Genomic DNA, 17,996 nt, shown 5'->3' with positions numbered 1-17,996 from the left:
TTTTAAATAATTTCTTCCATGCTTACAATTGATTGTTATTACACTTCTATAGTTTAGCAAGTTTTGGGATCTTAAAAATTTCAAACTTTGTTGCTGCTATTTGAATTCGCTTTTATGGTTGTTATAAATGGTTTTATATTTTCTTTATTTTTCAGGTGAAACATCTAAAGATGATGAACTGAATGGATAGGACTAGAAGCTAGCAAAGACAACAAGGTGGAGCTTATTGGTTTCTATTTCGGTTCTACGATTTAGTAAGTTTTGGAGATTTGCAAAATTTTAAATTTCATGCTTCTCGTCGAATTTACTCAACATTGGTCGTTTAAATAGTTGCATGTACTGAGCTCTCGAACTATTTTGCACTCAATTATTGGTCAGCGTCTTCTTTCTTTAAGTTTCCAGTAAAGGTTTGCTAGAGATATTTTTACTTGCGTTTTTGTTGTTGTGATTCGACATGTTGTTATAAGAATTTTTGAGTTAATTTATTTATTTGTTGTGTATGAGGTTATCCTAAAGTAATATTCATCTATCTACAATTGATTGATATTTCACTTCTATAGTTGAATAAGTTTTCGGGGTCTTTAACATTTAAAATATTTTGTTGTTGTGATTCGACGTGTTGTTATAAGAATTTTTGATTTAATTTATTTATTTGTTGTGTATGAGGTTATCCTCAAGTAATATTCATCTATCTACAATTGATTGATGTTTCACTTCTATAGTTGAATAAGTTTTCGGGGTCTTTAACATTAAATATATTTTGTTGTTGTGATTCGACGTGTTGTTATAAGAATTTTTAATTTAATTTATTTATTTGTTGTGTATGAGGTTATCCTAAAGTAATATTCATCTATCTACAATTGATTGATATTTCACTTCTATAGTTGAATAAGTTTTCGGGGTCTTTAACATTTAAAATATTTTGTTGTTGTGATTCGACGTGTTGTTATAAGAATTTTTGATTTAATTTATTTATTTGTTGTGTATGAGGTTATCCTAAAGTAATATTCATCTATCTACAATTGATTGATATTTCACTTCTATAGTTGAATAAGTTTTCGGGATCTTTAACATTTAAAATATTTTGTTGTTGTGATTCGACGTGTTGTTATAAGAATTTTTGATTTAATTTATTTATTTGTTGTGTATGAGGTTATCCTAAAGTAATATTCATCTATCTACAATTGATTGATATTTCACTTCTATAGTTGAATAAGTTTTCGGGGTCTTTAACATTTAAAATATTTTGTTGTTGTGATTCGACGTGTTGTTATAAGAATTTTTTATTTAATTTATTTATTTGTTGTGTATGAGGTTATCCTCAAGTAATATTCATCTATCTACAATTGATTGATGTTTCACTTCTATAGTTGAATAAGTTTTCGGGGTCTTTAACATTAAATATATTTTGTTGTTGTGATTCGACGTGTTGTTATAAGAATTTTTAATTTAATTTATTTATTTGTTGTGTATGAGGTTATCCTAAAGTAATATTCATCTATCTACAATTGATTGATATTTCACTTCTATAGTTGAATAAGTTTTCGGGGTCTTTAACATTTAAAATATTTTGTTGTTGTGATTCGACGTGTTGTTATAAGAATTTTTGATTTAATTTATTTATTTGTTGTGTATGAGGTTATCCTAAAGTAATATTCATCTATTTACAATTGATTGATATTTCACTTTTATAGTTGAATAAGTTTTTGGGGTCTTTAACATTAAATATATTTTGTTGTTGTGATTCGACGTGTTGTTATAAGAATTTTTGATTTAATTTATTTATTTGTTGTGTATGAGGTTATCCTAAAGTAATATTCATCTATCTACAATTGATTGATATTTCACTTCTATAGTTGAATAAGTTTTCGGGGTCTTTCACATTTAAAATATTTTGTTGTTGTGATTCGACGTGTTGTTATAAGAATTTTTGAGTTAATTTATTTATTTGTTGTGTATGAGGTTATCCTAAAGTAATATTCATCTATTTACAATTGATTGATATTTCACTTCTATAGTTGAATAAGTTTTCGGGGTCTTTAACATTAAATATATTTTGTTGTTGTGATTCGACGTGTTGTTATAAGAATTTTTAATTTAATTTATTTATTTGTTGTGTATGAGGTTATCCTAAAGTAATATTCATCTATCTACAATTGATTGATTTTTCACTTCTATAGTTGAATAAGTTTTCGGGGTCTTTCACATTTAAAATATTTTGTTGTTGTGATTCGACGTGTTGTTATAAGAATTTTTGAGTTAATTTATTTATTTGTTGTGTATGAGGTTATCCTAAAGTAATATTCATCTATCTACAATTGATTGATATTTCACTTCTATAGTTGAATAAGTTTTCGGGGTCTTTCACATTAAAAATATTTTGTTGTTGTGATTCGACGTGTTGTTATAAGAATTTTTGAGTTAATTTATTTATTTGTTGTGTATGAGGTTATCCTAAAGTAATATTCATCTATCTACAATTGATTGATTTTTCACTTCTATAGTTGAATAAGTTTTCGGGGTCTTTAACATTTAAAATTTTTTGTTGTTGTTTTTATGGTTGCATTACTTGGTTTGCAGTTAGCCTAAAGTAAAGTTTATTTATTTCTACATTAATAATCATCATTTGAATTTGATCCACATCTCAATTTTGGAATTATAATTTTTTTTTGTCTTTGATTGTGTTTATTTCTCCATTTTACTGCTTCTTTCTCCCACGTTGAAAGAAGATGGCCATCAAAGAAGTCATTTGCTAAACTACCTCTCAATTCTCTGGCAATTTACTCAGAATTAAGAGAGGGAGTCAGAGGATGTTGTTGTTGATGATGAAGGGGGGACGACAATAATGTAAATGTGGGGACGAACAAAATAGTGGAGTGAATTGGGTCAAGTGAGGATGGAATATTTGATGGATCAAGTGAGGATGGAATATTCGATGGATCAAGTGAGGATGAAATATTTGATAGATCAAGTGAGGATGGAATATTTGATGGGTCAAGTGAGGATGGGATATTTGATGGGTCAAGTTAGGATGGAATATTTGATGGGTCAGCTGAGGATGGAATATTTGATGGGTCAAGTGAGGATGGAATATTTGATGGGTCAAGTGAGGGTGGAATATTTGATGGGTCAAGTTAGGGTAGAATATTTGATGGGTCAAGTGAGGATGGAATATTTGATGGGTCAAGTTAGGATGGAATATTTGATGGGTCAAGTTAGGATGGAATATTTGATGGGTTAAGTTAGGATGGAATATTTGATGGGTCAAGTGAGGATGGAATATTTGATGGGTCAAGTGAGGATGGGATATTTGATGGGTCAAGTTAGGATGGAATATTTGATGGGTCAAGTGAGGATGGAATATTTGATGGGTCAAGTGAGGGTGGAATATTTGATGGGTCAGGTTAGGATGGAATATTTGATGGGTCAAGTTAGGATGGAATATTTGATGGGTCAAGTGAGGATGGAATATTTGATGGGTCAAGTGAGGATGGGATATTTGATGGGTCAAGTGAGGATGGGATATTTGATGGGTCAGGTTAGGATGGAATATTTGATGGGTCAAGTGAGGGTGGAATATTTGATGGGTCAGGTTAGGATGGAATATTTTGTGAATCAAGTGAGGATGGAATATTTGATGGATCAAGTGAGGATGGAATATTTGATGGATCAAGTGAGGATGGAATATTTGATGGGTCAAGTGAGGATGGGATATTTGATGGGTCAAGTTAGGATGGAATATTTGATGGGTCAAGTGAGGATGGAATATTTGATGGGTCAAGTGAGGGTGGAATATTTGATGGGTCAGGTTAGGATGGAATATGTGGTGGATCAAGTGAGGATGGAATATTTGATGGATCAAGTGAGGATGGAATATTTGATGGATCAAGTGAGGATGGAATATTTGAGAGGTCAAGTGAGTGTGGAATATTTGATGGGTCAAGTGAGAGTGGAATATTTGATGGGTCAAGTGAGGATGGAATATTTGATGGATCAAGTGAGGATAGAATATTTGATTGGTCAAGTTAGGATGGAATATTTGATGGGTTAAGTGAAGATGGAATATTTGATGGGTCAAGTGAGGATGGAATATTTGATGGGTCAAGTGGGGATGGAATATTTGATGGGTCAAGTGAGGATGGAATATTTGCCCCATATGTACACGTTGACAAAAATATGTTTTCTTATTTTTTTATTAAAAATAAAAAAATAAAATAACAATACTTGTGTTTGATGCAAAAAATTTCATTTTAGTTACAATTTTTAATTTTTTTAATTTACAAATATTCACATGCACTCGTTTATTATTTTATTATTTTCGATTATTGCTTTCTTGTAACTTCCGGTAAAGAATTATTTATTCATTTTTTAACAATTTTTATTGTACACTATTATCCTCATCTTTTCTTAGTTATTTTCACGACGTTTCGACTAACTATTGGTCTGGTCTTCGTCAGGTGGTAACCGCAACAGATAGGAATTCTTAATCTCCTTGACTGCATTCACTGCAACTACTGCCTTCCATAATTGTTGTCGTTTCAGAGTTCCTATCCGTCGCGGTTACCACCTGACGAATCCAGGGGAATAATTGGCCGAAAAGTCGCGAAACAACTGATAAAAGATGAGGATAATAGTCCGCAATAAAAAATATAATTAATAAATAATACTCATCTCAATGAATTCTAAATAAAATAAAAGACATGTATTTTAGCAGTTTCTATTATTTTTTATTTTTATTTTTGAAGAATTACTATTTTAAATAATTTTTTAAAATAAAAGTAATAATTTTCTTCAAATGAAATTGATTTAAACAAAAGTATTTAATGAAACAGTTAGAAATTTTAAGACTTTTTGTCTAATTATAAAAATAATTAATGGAATATCTTAAATAATCATTGCCGTATTGCGCATATATGGCCAAAGTTTGATTATTATATTTCTGAAAAAAAAAAAAAATCAATTCTTTTGCACATTTTTAAATTAAAATCATTTTCATTAAATATTTTCATAATTAAAAGAAAGAGACTTTTAGACAATTAAAACATTCTCAGCAGTTACCGCCTTCCATAGTTGTTGTTGTCTCACCACGTTTTGGCCAAGTAAGGGGCCCGTGGCGCAGTTGATAGAGACGTTGAATCTTTATGGTTCCAGGTGAGCATTGTCTGAAGATAGCGGTTTCAATGCTACCCAAAGGCGGCTAGAGGCTTACTTGGCCAAAACGTGGTGAGACGACAACTATGGAAGGCAGTAATTGCAGTCAATGCAATCAGGAGATTCAGAGTTCCTATCCCGTCGCGGTTACCACCTGACGAAGGCCAGAAGAATGGTTGGCCGAAACATTGTAGAACAACTAAAAAAAAAAATAAAGGATAATAGTTTGCAGTAAAATAATAAATAATACTCATCTCAATGAGTACCAATTAAATAACATATATTGTTCTTTTTCTCTATCACTTTCATATCAGCTGTCGCCAAAATACCACATTTACTCTATGGACTGCCCTATTTAAAATATTCCGAATGGTTTGAAATTAATTTCTTTGACAAAGGATATTTAGTTTCGTGGAGGGTGGAGATACTTATCTACCTAATCTTCAAAAATTTTGGTCAACATTTTGCGGTACCTGTTCTGCTGGTCTGCTTTCCAGTTGACTACAATATTGTCGTCTTCAAGTCCAACATAAACAAGTTCTTGTTGAACCATCCTCTTAAATAATAAGGCAGTAATTGCAGTGAATGCAGTTAGGAGATTCGGAGTTCCTACCCCGTTGCGGTTATCACCTGACGAAGGCCAGAGGAATAGTTGGCCGAAACGCTGTGAAAAAAATAATAAAAATAAAAAATTAAGAAGTAAAACTCATCTCAATAAATTCCACTTAAATAATATTTTTTAATAAACGTTTATTATTGAATGTTTTTCTTACTTTTAAAGTCATTGCTGCAAATATCTGACGAAATAAAAGTTTTAAATAATTTCTGTTCTAATTTTTTGTCGAGCGTATCTTTCAAATCGCCGCACGTTTTTTTTCATTTTTCTTCTTCTCCTTTCTTTCCTTCGATCTTGATGTCTATACAGGATAGATCGATAAATTTGTCACCCTAAAAACAACACTACATCTTTATTTTAAAACTTTTATTGAAAAAATCAATTCAGGTAACTTGATTATGTAGTAGAGCTGACATCTATTCAATGTAGCCGCCTTCAGCCTCAATCACCGCCTCGATACAGGTTTGAAACTGGGAGCATGACTTTCCAAAAGGCGGGAGCTCGGCGAATACTCGGCGGGTATCAGGTTGGCTTTGCTGTTGTGGGAGGTCATGCTGGTGATGTTCTCAACGTATGACCAAACGAAGTAGTCCAGCGGATTCAGGTTGGGGGAGGAAGAAGCCAGGAAAAGAAGAGTACCAAGTCGTAACATTCCTTCTGAAACTATGCCTGGATCTCTTTGGACTTGTAGGCCAACGCAGAGTCCTGCTGCCACACCAGGGCCTGTCAACGGTGACCTGATTACACCAGGGGATCACCACACTCTTCAACACATGCAGGTACACTTTGGTGTTGACTTTCAAGCCGACTCCAAAGATGTGAGGTGTCATGATGTGTCCCTCACTTTAAACCACGCCAAAGATCATAACCGTGGCCGAAAACTTTCTTTTCATCATCCTGGGCATGTCCCTGTTATTCCTGGCAACCCAGCGATGCATTTTGAGGGTGCTGGTAATGGTCCTGTTGTCATAACTTGGATCAGTAGAGAGCATGAGTTGTACAGCGGCGAATCTCTGTCTGATCTCACTGGTTGAACATTGTGTCACTTTCATTCATGATAGAAAACTCCTATCGCTTTTATGATTCGCATACAACTGGCCAACTAGTAGATGGTCTACAACAAAAAGAAAACCGGTTTTAATCAAATGGAAATGGAATCATGTCATCTTTTCTTTTTTTTTATTGTTCCATTCTATCTTATGTATGTGAACATCCTAAAGTAATGCTTATTTTATGCCTACAATTGATTGTTATCTCACTTCCATAGTTTAGTAAGTTTTGAGATCTTTAAATCTTTTGCTGTTGTTGTTGGATGCGCTTTAATGGTTGTTTTACTTGGTTTTATATTTTCCTTTCTTTTCAGGGAATGATTACGAATATCTTAAGAAACGAAGAAAAATCGTCAAAGAAATAAGACAACAGGCTGAAAGGATAGGACGTGTGACCTGAGATACTGCAGATGATTAGAGCCCCACAGAAGGTAACAAGATGGCGGTCGCAGTCGACATGGAGCCGAGTTGACAACGGGTATTCTTAGGTGAATAATACCAAAACGAGATGTTATTGCTTGAGAATACACGTAATTGACTGGTCTCTCCAAACTTCAGTCTCAGAATTACATCAAGCAGAGACGATTTGATGCTGGCATCATCCACAAAACCGTGGAATGTGACACAAGGTCAGGTTTACAGGAGCTTTGACGTCGAGGAAAATCTTTAACAACTACGAGCATCTATTATTATTATTATTATTATTATTATTATTATTATTATTATTATTATTATTATTATTATTATACTAAGAGTTTGTTTCCCTAAAGTGGAGCCTACGTTTCCAGTTGAGTGTGTCAGTTTGTTTCCATAGAGCCTAATGCCCACATCGTTTGGCCAATTGTCACCAAACTATCGGTTATACTGAAAATGCCGTTTCTGGCCAAACTTTGAATTGATTTAATTTGCGTATATCTTTGTTAGGTCACGATATATATTTTCAAACACGGTAGTGTTTGGAATATATGGTCAAGTGGTGGTTTTAGTCATTTAGAACTGCATTAAAGCTTCACCGTTCACTCATTTTGCGATTAAATTTTAAACAATTATTATAGTTTGCAGATTACCTTCTCAGCTGCATTGTGGAAAAAAATTTCCAATTTTAGTTGGGTAAAACAAAAGTTATGATGAATTTACTGGTATTCAAGATCGTATAAATTCATAAGGAGGTGAACAACGTTTTTTATGACTGGTTTCCATCGCAACTACATCGCTTCATCGACTACTGTTGCTACTAATTCACCGCTCTGAGTTAGAAAGAATTAAATGATCCTAATTATGATATAATAAAATTATTAATTTTTATGTAAATTATAAAATTATTAATTCCATCTACTAACTAACTAACTAATGAATTAATTTTATTCAAACAATTTTCACTACATAAATATATGCAAATAATAGGGGGAAATACGTTCAATCCAGCGACTGACACCCTTTCTAACTCAACAATAAACAACAACATATGCAAATAATAAATAAAATATTTATCAATATTCAAATTTTATTTTTAGCTGCAATATTTTAAGTCTAAAAAAAATCTTATTTTTTACTTTACTAGAATATCTTGTTCTTTACTTTTCCAGGTTGAATTTCTTGTCCTTTACTTTTCCAGGTTTAATAAAATCTTAAGAATATTACTTTTCATGCGCGCATTTTTCCATATAATATATATATATATATATATATATATATATATATATATATATATATATATATATATATATATATATATATATATATATAGGGTGTAATCGATAAATTAATAGTTATTTCAATCCGCAATTTATGGTTTTTAAAGCGACATTATCAATCTGAAATGTTAGTTCCTGTACTCTTTTGAGTTTGGTGTTGCAGATTATCTACCTAAAAATAAAGTGAGTGCCAGTATAGAATTTGACCATAGAATGGTTATTGCTGGATTGCTCCGCACCGGGCATGATACGTCTGACATTATACGAGATATTCGCTATGCACCTAGGACTGTTTATTGTTTTGTAGTGAACTCAAGGAATGTAAAGACATCCAAAGGAAAGCTCACAGTCCGAAAAGTGATAAAATCCGCAGCAGAAGATTTCTTGGTGGTTGAAATGTCCATTGCAGCAAACCCATCACAGTCCATGGCTGAACTAGCGAAAAGGCAGAACGTGACCAAAATTACTATTTCTAATGCAGTACGGAATGATCTAGAAACTAAATCATATTGCAAACGACGTCGTATCATTCTTACAGACGACGTCGTATCATTCTTACAGACGACGTTGTATCATTCTTATAGACAACGTCGTAACATTCTTACAAACGACGTCGTATCATTCTTACAGACGACGTCGTAACATTCTTATAGACGACATCGTATCATTCTTATAGACGACGTCGTATCATTCTTATAGACGACGTCGTATCATTCTTATAGACGACGTCGTATCATTCTTATAGACAACGTCGTAACATTCTTACAAACGACGTCGTATCATTCTTACAGACGACGTCGTATCATTCTTACAGACGACGTTGTGTCATTCTTATAGACGACGTTGTATCATTCTTACAGACGACATCGTATCATTCTTACAGACGACGTTGTATCATTCTTATAGACGACATCGTATCATTCTTACAGACGACGTCGTATCATTCTTATAGACGACGTCGTATCATTCTTACAGACGACATCGTATCATTCTTACAGACGACGTTGTATCATTCTTATAGACGACGTCGTATCATTCTTACAGACGACATTGTATCATTCTTACAAACGACGTCGTAACATTCTTACAAACGACGTCGTATCATTCTTACAGACGACATCGTATCATTCTTACAGACGACGTCGTATCATTCTTACAGACGACGTCGTATCATTCTTACAGACGACGTCGTATCATTCTTATAGACGACGTCGTATCATTCTTACAGACGACATCGTATCATTCTTACAGACGACGTCATAACATTTTTGCAAACGACGTCGTATCATTCTTACAGACGACGTCGTATCATTCTTATAGACGACGTCGTATCATTCTTACAGACGACATCGTATCATTCTTACAGACGACGTCGTAACATTCTTACAAACGACGTCGTATCATTCTTATAGACGACGTCGTATCATTCTTACAGACGACATCGTATCATTCTTACAGACGACGTCGTATCATTCTTACAGACGACGTCGTATCATTCTTACAGACGACATCGTATCATTCTTACAGACGACGTCGTATCATTCTTATAGACGACGTCGTATCATTCTTACAGACGACATCGTATAATTCTTACAAACGACGTCGTAACATTCTTACAAACGACGTCGTATCATTCTTACAGACGACATCGTATCATTCTTACAGACGACGTCGTATCATTCTTATAGACGACGTCGTAACATTCTTACAAACGACGTCGTATCATTCTTACAGACGACGTCGTAACATTTTTGCAGACGACTTCCTATCATTCTTACAGTTAAATCTAAAACCATTCATAAAGAGAGACGCCCCTTGCTACTCAATCCCCTGAAACACCATGGTTGTCGTACCGTACGAATTTTTGTGGACGAGATAAGGCGGTTAAAATAGTTTTCAAAATTGAAAAAATCGTTTTTTATTTCCTACATTTATCTTAGTTTATTTTTAATTGTTCATTTTTAAAGCTTTTGTATGCGTGTCATGTTAGTACAGTGGTTACGTCACCAGCTTTGAATGCTCGTTTTGTTTTCAGTTTCGATTCTACCTGATGGCCCCCAAATACTTTTTTTTTTAACTTTTGTAAATCACGACTCTATTATAATTCATACGAAGTCTGGACAAATTAAAAATATCATATTGAAGTGTGTTTTACGTCCGAGCAAAGCTCCTTTTCCACTAGTTTATCATTAACTGAAGAAGTAAGCTATCTTCTTTTAGCCACTTATTTATTTGTCTCATTCCTTAAATTCCCATGTTGACTCAACAATCCTTTAACAAATTTAATTTGTCTTTGGGTATTTAAAAAAAAAAAGATTGACTCTCCTTTTCACCAAAAATTGAAATACAAAGTATGTAAAAATAATTTAAATAAGATGGCGACCATCAAAGCTGGACTTCCTGGTTATTTCTCTTTACATAAAGTTTCGTATAAAATTAAAAATACGAAATTATTCAGTAACTTGGCCAAAAACGGAAATACGACGTATGTACAAATAAAGTTAAGATAAGATGGCGATCATCGGAGTTGGACTCCCTGGTTAACTCCGTTTACATTACGTTTCGAATAAAAATTAAAATACGAAACTATTTAGTAACTTCACCAAAAACTTAAATACGAAGTATGTACAAATAAAGTTGAGATCGCGACCAGTAAAGCTGGTCTCGCTAATTACATATTTTTATGTAAAGTTTCGTATAAAAATAAAAATACGAAATAATTCAGTATCTTGACCAAAAACTGTTGCAATATCTTCAGTTGTCGATTTTTCCTTTCCAAAAAATAAATAAATCAATTCGTTCTTACAACAGTTTCTCCCTGGTATTGGTTTAAAAAAATGTCTGTTGACTTCATTTTCTTCCTTCTCTTCCCTATCCACTTCTCATATCGTTTTATCAATTTTTCCTCCCATCACATGTGACTCGGGTTTGGTATAAAAGCTCAGTCAATCTTCATGGCGTCTCTCTTTCAGATCCCACCTGAATGTAAGTTCGTTATTGTTGTCGTTTTCACGTACGGCCACACAAGGCACAAACACGTGGGCGCTTTCTTCTTTGATGACTATCACAAAAACTGAAATACAATAATGTAAAAATAAAGTTAACAGAAAATGGTGACCAGCAAAGTTGGTTATCTCTCTTTACATGAAGTTTCTTATGAAAAATGAAAATACGAAATTATTGAATAATTGTATCAAAAATGCAAATGTAAAAATAAGGTTAAGATAAGATGGCGGTCATAAAATAAGGAATTACATATTTCTTGAAAATAAATTATAACAAAGAATGGCGATTCACATAAGGGACAAATGTGTAGAGAAAATTACTTGTCTCAAAACGCCTACGTGTCTGCCCGTCTTGTAGGGTTCAGCTACTATAGAAGAGAGAAAAATGGCGACACCCAGTTGATTTTATCTTCAACAGTTGCGCGAACTATGACGAATTCTCACCAATGGACGATCTTGGGCTGCATATAAGCCGTTTGAAGGACAGGAGAGTTCTGTTTTTGGAGGAATGCAAGCTGTACATACATGCTACGTTGAAGAGTGACATATTATTTGAAGCTGAGAGAAAATAAGAGGTGATATGAAAAGGAGCGCTGCCAATTTATTAAGAGGTAGACTCCGAATATATTGGGAGGTCTGTAAAAAGGTTGGGTTGAAGTGTGCTGGAAAGTGGTTTGAGGAGGTTCCTGATGAAGTGAGAACAAGTGAGGATGGCAAGGTAGAGGTATGGTGAGACAAGTGTCATAACAACCAAGCAATTGGAACATAATCGTTCGGATTTGGTCGTCATTGACAAAGTCTCAAAGAACTGGTAGATTGTAGACTTTTCAGTACCCTGGGACAGGAATGTGAGAGAGAAGGAGAACGGGAAGTGGAGCAATTATGCTCTATTGGCCTTGGAGATAAGGCGTACACACGGGGTTAAAACACAAATAATCCCGGTCGTAGTTGGTACACTAAGAGTAGTATCAAGTCGTCTGGAAGGACGATTGAAAAAACTACAAATTCCCGATGTTTTAGGCGGCCTTTAGACCTTTGCTATTGTAGGCACCACCAACATTCTTAGGAAAACCCTTGATCTTTGAAGCTCCTGGTTTGGAGCCGGGATTGAGGGAAATCTTCTGGAAATTAATTCCATCTCTTTTCAGGGAGACGTTGATAAACGAAATCAGAATTATTATTATTATTATTATCATTATTATTATTATTATTATTATTATTATTATTATTATTATTATTATTATGTTTGTGACTTCAGTGTTGTGATGTTTTAAAAGTTTAAAATTACAAGAAATAAATTTTACGCATTTTTTAAAAATTAAAAATAAAATTTGTTCACATTGTTCCACATATTTTCATTATCTATTTCATTATATATTAATAGCATAACGTGTGTTATTTATTTTGTGTGTAATGCTTACATATGAGTGACTGTCGTTTAATTGTTATGGACTTTCATTGCTTGTAATAAATAATTTTACCAAGAATTCTTCATAGGTTTTCGCTTTGGTTTCGATTATAGCTGATAGCATTCAAATTATTTATTCAATACTAGCTGAAGTACCCGGCGTTGCCAAGTTGTATTTGATATATTTGAATATCCCGTCCTCATGCAGAATTATCTGATTTCCGGCAAAAAATAAATGTCAAAAATATCTATAAGAAATTAAAAAAAGAAATTTTTTAGTTTCCAAACCTGTAAATAAATACTTTGATTCCCCTTGCCGTAAAACACGTTCAAATATTTTTAAAATCATGTAAATATTCGTTCAAATATTTTTAAAATCATGTAAATATTCGTTCAAATATTTTTAAAATCATGTAAATATTCGCATTTATGAATACAAAGATACGATGGCAAATTTAAAAAAAAAAATTACTTTACTACCATAAGCTAGAATCGAAATCAAAACACTTCGTCTTTCAGCCGCGTTCTCTGCCTATGTTGGTATCAAGACAAAGATAATAACGTCTAACTTTTAACACACTTTTAATTAATTTTAGGTGCGTATGCGCAGAAAGAAGTATAAACATGTCGCCTATTTGAAATGAACATTTTAGCATTTCAACATGATGATATATGCCTGTATGCGTTATGTATCAGCCCAAACAAAGATTTTACGTGTTATAAACCATCTTTGGTGTATAATTACAATTTTCTGTTAATTTTAGTGCTATGTGAGCAATTGTGTAAGAGTTTAACTGTTAGATATTTACACACACATACAGCTATTGTTTTATTTATATAGATAAATAATTTTACCAAGAATTCTTCATAAGTTTTGGTTTCGGATTCGATCATAGCTGATGGCACTTAAGTCATCTATGTTTTTATAAATAATTTTTGGCTTCGATTTCGATTGAAGCTGATGCACCCAAGTCATATGAATATATTTTTTTTAGTTTTGAAATAAAAACTTTATAATATATAAAAATCGATAGAGCATTAACTCTATAATAATATATACGAAATTTGCAAGAATTAAAATATCATATTTAAGCGTACTTTACGACCAGGCTTTACCGGGCGTTCATGTTAGCTTAGATAAATACTTTTGCAGTTTTAACAAAAGAGCTACAATAATATCAGAGCGTCTCCATTTACGCTGAACAGAATGCCAACATCAATATATTACATATGAATGAGCCCTCTGTGGAATTTCCACATGTCCTGATAGTAAAATGTTAATAATAAATTATAAAAAAAATAATATTATATTAATATTGTATATTATCTGTTGGAAAATGTTTCGCCGGGGATGCCAAATCATCTATCACCGTCTAGAAAACAGCAGGAGTAATGCTGTAACGTAATAGAATACGTTCTCATTTCATTTCTCGTCTGTCGACCCTATTTTTTTAGAGACAATTTTATTTCCTGTCCTGACTTCCCATTTTATATAACAATTTTTTTACAGAACTGTTACCGGCTAGTGAGAATTCATTGTCGTCTGCTCTCCATCTTCTTCTCTTCATGCCGTCACGTCTCTTCCACTCCACTCTCTCTGCCTTATTGCTCCTGCTGATCTCCGCGTGACGTCACCGGTCTTGTTACCTCCTACTGCTCCTCTCTCTATTTCACTACAGGACTGTTGTCTACACGACATCGTCGCACATTATGGTACAATGCAACAATGAAATGTCTCGAGAGATAAGCCGGAATGCCTTATTCGTAATTTACTAAAAAACTCTTTCATTTTTTTCTATGTACAATTATTTATCATGTCGCTAGAGAATTCGGGGGGGAGCATTTTTTTTTTCCAAATATTTTAATTTTTTTACAGAAAATCATGCGGTTTTTGCCTATTAGTACGTGTATAATACTCATTTAATTTTTACTCCAAAACGTTCAGCATGTCATAATCTTTAAAAAAAAATCTAGCTGTTTTAGAGATCTCCTAGGCAACATCCTCAATGTATTTGTACCAATTCATGTTGCCTGTGAATATCATGCCGAGGAGTTTTCGGATAGGGTCTTATTTGTAACTAGCGGGGGTACCCGGCGTTGCCCGAGTGTTTGTTTCCGGGACGGGGGGGGGGGGTTTAAAAAATGTTATGGTAGGTAAGTAGGAAGGATCAAACCCGGAGTCATGAGTAAAAGTAGGAAAATAAAGTGTGAAAAAAAAAAAAAAAAACCATCTGCAACGTTAACAGTTCGGCCACCAAGAAAAGTCCATTCCAGTTGTTTAGGAAAAAAAAAAACACTATGGTAGGTCGGCGCGAACGTGAAAATATAATGTGAATTGTCCAGCACCCTAACCACTACGCCACAGAGCACTGCAGCTTAGTTTAGTGATTTTAAATAACTTCACATGATAGAACTACGAAGCCAAACCGGTGTTCTCTTCTCAACTGTTCCTTGTGAACGATCTCCAAACGGTGTTAAGTGGTGGCAGGGGGAGGAGGAATTTTTAAGAGAGAAAATATTTTACCACTTCCATTGATCTTAACCGATTTTGGCCGTGACTTCTCAGCAGAAAAAGTATAGAAATCTAAGATTATCGAGGAATTTGAGAACTAATAAGCCTATAACAAACCTCAGATATTGTTCTGCCGTTTGTGCATAATGTATTTGCATGAAATATCTTGATTTTTAATCCTATTAAGGTCAAAATCCCACGGGAAAAAATGAGTTCATTTTATTTATATAGAATAGATAGAAGAGAAGATAGATAGAAGAGATTACCTGCTATGACACAAGTGATAAGCCTATGTACTAATTTCCAAAATGTTTTTTGTCAATAAATACGTACATAATACTAAAGAAACGTTGATTGAATTTTTACAATAAAATACATATGAGATACATTGGAAAGCCAAATTACAACGCAATATTATATTTATTTGTTTACAATTATTACTTCGGATTTACACTCCGACCTTTTTTTGTTTCTTTTCTTTTTAACTCCAAAACGTTCAGCATGTCATAATCTTTTTAAAAAATGTCGTCGCTTATATCTCATGTTCAAAAAATCTTTAAAATCTTCATCCACTTCTAATCTGGAGTTTATAAAAAAAAGAGGGGGGTGAATAAAAACGAAGCGCCAAATGTTTGTTTTTAATTTTTCAGCTTTTGTAATTATTTTGTGGAAATAAAACTATTTTTATAGTTCCTTCTTGTTATTATTGTTATTATTATATCGTCGAATGGTAAATAATGCATGCACATCTATATATATAAGCGAAAATGTTTGTATGTATGTGTGTATGTATGAATGAATGAACCCTGTTTCGAGGCAACGGCCAATTAGCACCATGTATGTGTGTGTTGGGGTGGAGAGGACTCCTGTAAGCCGTGGTGAAGGCAACCTTTCTAGGAGAAGAAAATCTCTGATTTAAAAAAAACATAAAGCAGGAGACCAGTACCCGCATTAAGCTGGTCTGCAGTTTAACTTGTTGCTGGCTATCTTGCTCTTGCTTGTTGCTGGATCTCAACATTTTGAACCGAGAGAGAGACTTAGCTGTCATACAAAGCTAAGACTCTGGAACATCATTTTGTATAGATACTCCCTCAGGCATTTGGGCTCATGGATTTTAAATGTCTGAGGGAGTGGCACTCGTCTGACAAGACGTTGCAATCATCATGTATGTATGTATGTATGTATGTATGTATGTATGAATGAACCCTTTTTCGGGATCAATGGCCAACTAGCACCATGTATGTGTGTTTGGGGTGGAGAAGACTCCTGTAAGCCGTGGTGACGGCAACCTTTCTAGGAGAAGCACATCTCTGATTTAAAAAAAACATAAAGCGGGAGACCAGTACCCGCATTAAGCTGGTCTGCAGTTTAATTTGTTGCTGGCTATCTTGCTCTTGCTTGTTGCTGGATCTCAATATTTTGAACCGAGAGAGAGATTTAGCTGTCGTACAAAGCTAAGACTCTGTTACATCATCTGTGTATAGATTCTCCCTCAGGCATTTGTCTATAAAAGTGGTCCTGTGGCGATGGAAACGTTGTGATGCGTGGAGGTTTGAAATACTGGAAACATGTAATAATTGATCTCAATGACCATCTTCAGTGTCATGCCTGTTTGAGCGTGTGAATTCACCGGTATTCACCGGTAGGACTAAAAAAAAAGTCCTTGTTTTGGCTCATGGACTTTAAGTGTCTGAGGGAGTGACAATCGTCTGACAAGACGTTGCAATCATCATGTATGTATGTATGTATGTGTGTGTGTGTGTGTATGTATGTTATTAAGAATCAGTTGCGTTGGGCGGGTCATCTCATCCGGTTTGAAGACTATCGACTCCCAAAACAGTTGTTCTATGGTGAGCTCTTTCTTGGAAAAAGACCCCAGCACAAGCCCAAAAAACGTTTTCGCGATAGCATCAAGGAGAGTCTGGTGATCTTTCATATTCCTGTTGACAGTTGGGAGTCACTAGCGTATGATCGCAAGCAGTGGAGGACACTGATATACAGGGGTGCAGAACACTTTGAAGCAGCCAAAATAGACTGAGCGAAGCTTCAGAGAGCATGTAGGAAATGTCAAACCTTGCCACCCAACCATGGAGATCTCTGGATCTGTAAGGTGTGTGATCGGGCTCTGTTGTCTAAGGCAGGTTTCGTTAATCACATGAAAGCCCACGATAATACAGGTTCCGCTGCTGTTAGTTTCATACAAATCAGTGAACGTTTTCAGTGTCATGTCTGCTTGAGGGTGTGCAAGTCACTAGCAGGGCTAAAAAGTCATATTCAGGCACATGGATTTTAGTGACTGAGGGAGTGGATCTCGTCTGACAAGACGTTGCAATCATCATGAATGTATGTATGTATGTATGTATGTATGTATGTATGTTCGCTTTTTGTGTATGTCTGAGAAAGGCTTTTTTCAGAGAACCGATCGGTCGCTTACAACTTCTTAAAACCTTTTATATCGCGCCTAAATGATAATATCTATGACTTAACAACAGTAGTCGCCTCTCTATTTAATTTGCTCGACTTTGAAACGTTAAATATTCGACATTTTCGGGTCGGCACGT

At 34.2% G+C, this 17,996-nt stretch overlaps 1 long non-coding RNA gene across 1 annotated transcript in view; it reads left to right on the top strand.

The window, feature by feature from the left end:
- The window catches only part of LOC145261039 (uncharacterized), a 153,126-nt gene extending 144,669 nt beyond the window's left edge, over window positions 1-8,457 (top strand). Inside the window, exons 3-4 of the long non-coding RNA XR_013864390.1 lie at window positions 156-254; window positions 7,131-8,457. This is a non-coding gene — a long non-coding RNA (uncharacterized LOC145261039). The remainder of the gene's footprint in view (window positions 1-155; window positions 255-7,130) is intronic.
- The last annotated feature ends 9,539 nt before the right edge of the window (window positions 8,458-17,996 follow it).

This window comes from Euprymna scolopes, chromosome 37 (genome assembly GCF_053919585.1).
Source record: "Euprymna scolopes isolate OS-2025 chromosome 37, ASM5391958v1, whole genome shotgun sequence".
In the NCBI taxonomy this organism is placed as follows: Eukaryota; Metazoa; Mollusca; class Cephalopoda; order Sepiida; family Sepiolidae; genus Euprymna; species Euprymna scolopes.
This window is presented reverse-complemented; position numbering and strand designations above follow the sequence as displayed.